Consider the following 2,500-nt stretch of genomic DNA (forward strand, 5'->3'; position numbering starts at 1 on the left):
TTCAAAGCCGAGCATTCTGGGAAATGATCAGAGGGGGCATGCAGGTGGATGGGGTGAGTTTAGTGAGGTAGAGAGAGAGAGAGAGAGAGAGAGAGAGACGGAGGGAGGGGGGTGCTGAAAGATGAAAAGATGGGACAGATTTAGCCGTATGACTGATTATGGTGAAAAATGAGAATTAATGGACGAAGAGGAAGGTTCTTGAGAGGGGAGAGTAGCTGTGGAAAGACGGGATTAAAGTGGGGTTATGTTTCTTCTGGGAGGGAGCGGCGGTGTTGAAGGAGGAGCAGATGATGGATGGGAGGTCAGTGTTTGTGAAAGCTTTTGGGTGATTGTTGCAGTGGGTGTGTAGCTGGAGTGAGCCTCAGTGCATTGCTGATACACTTTCCTTTCAGATGAACAGGGTGTGTGGGGGGTATTTTGGAGGGAGACGTTATCAAAACATAGCATAACACAGTACAACATAATATAACATAACATGACATAACGTAGCACAACACAACATAGCATAGCACAACAGGACACAACACAATGTGACGTAACATAACACAACAGGACACAACACAACATAGCACAACACCACACCGCACAGCACAACACAGCATAGTGTAGCACAGCACAGCATAATGGCAAGAACAGCCCAGCAATGCTTGCCTTTTCCTAACACTAAAGTGTACCGACTGCTTAGTTTGCCAAAAAGATAGATAGTATCAAGCACTTTATCATGCCTGGTCTTGAAAAACCCCCCGTGTTTCTGCCTCCGTCAGACAACATTAAAAAAAATCTCATTTCAAATTCAGCGAAATCACACCCAACTTTTTACGGCGCGCTTGCTCCTTCAATCCCCTGATATAACCGCTGAGAGACGGAGTTTGAAACTCCGGTCCCGGGGAGCCACTGGGGATCTCTGTTACTCAGCGCTTAACTGATGATTGATGGATTAAAGCAGGTTATCACGCCAGGAACTCCCCTCACCTGTTCTCTCTGGCTCATGTCAAGGTGAAAGCAACACAGGTGCTTCACCAGCTGTTCAGCACAGTCTTACACCCCTTCAGTGGGCAGCCAGTAGCCTAGTGGTTAAGGTACATGACTGGGATCTGGTAGGTCGGTGGTTGAAGCCCTGGTGTAGCTACAGTAAGACACATTACATTATTGGCATTTGGCAGACGCTCTTATCCAGAGCGACATACAGTTGATTAGACTAAGCAGGAGACAATCCTCCCCTGGAGCAATGCAGGGTCCTTGCTCAAGAGCCCAACAGCTGTGCGGATCTTATTGTGGCTAGACTGGGATTAGAACCACCGACCTTGGGTATCCCAGTTGTATCCCAGAGCTGTTGGGTCCTTGAGCAAGGCCCTTAAACCCATATTGCTCCAGGGGAGATTGTCTCCTGCTTTGTCTTCTCAACTGCAAGTGGCCTTGGATAAAACAAATTATACCATATTATTATTATTCATTTTGAGAACTATTTTCAGGCATTCCGTTCCCAACTGGCTATGTTTCATAATTACCGTGACGATAATCGATCATTTCCGTCGTGCCGCCCTAACAGTTGGGGCCGAAACGTTTGAAACGTTTTGGCGGTGACAGCGGTGTCCAATCACGTGCCACGGAGAGCCGCCGCCGTTTCTCACTCAGCCAATCACTGTGCACTGCAAAAAAAACACTAAATAAGTCTATCTTAGTCTTATATTTAGACATAAATCTTATTTCTATTACTTTTTTGCTAAATGAGACAAAAAGAAACTGCCAATGGGGTCAGAAGGTTTGACTCATTTCAAGATTTGCCAATGGCATGAGAAAATTTCACTCGTCAAGCAAACAATAACTTAAAACAAGCTAATATTTTCTACTTGATTTGATTTTAAGTTTTTATTGCTAGACTAAAAACACTCGCAGTGCACCAGCAGACGAGGAGGGAACTCACTGGTGAAATGAGTGGCTGTAGCGGCCGGTGGAATGAGTTCAGCCGCCCGGCACTCTGAGAAACATCTTGGCGGGATTTCTGCGGCCGGGGGGGGGGCTGGTTCATAAATCGTCGGGCACTAGGCTGAGGCAGACGGGACGGGCACAGATGGGCCCAAACTCTGCGGGACCGGCTCCTCCATCTGCCCCCTGAGGCCCGGTCTCTCCCCCCCCCCCACCCCACCCAGCTCCCCTGGGACACACCCGCCCTCCCCAGAGTTTAAATCACGCTTTATTCAGCTCATACTTACTCAGTGTGTGCACTTTTACCCTGACACCATTCCTCCATTCCCGCTTCCTCCCTCTCTCTATCTATCTCACTCACCCTCTCTCTCTCTATCTATCTCACTCACCCTCTCTCTCTCTCTTTCTCATTCTATCTCACTCACCCTCTCTCTCTCTCTCTATCTATCTCACTCACCCTCTCTTTCTCTCGCTCTGTCTCACTCACCCTCTCTCTCTTTTTCTCTCTCTTTCTTTCTCTCTCTCTCACTTTGTTTCTGGAAGTTTTAGCAGGAATGTAAAGCTGTAGAAGTTA

The sequence above is a fragment of the Conger conger genome, chromosome 5 (assembly GCF_963514075.1).
Source record: "Conger conger chromosome 5, fConCon1.1, whole genome shotgun sequence".
NCBI lineage: Eukaryota > Metazoa > Chordata > Actinopteri > Anguilliformes > Congridae > Conger > Conger conger.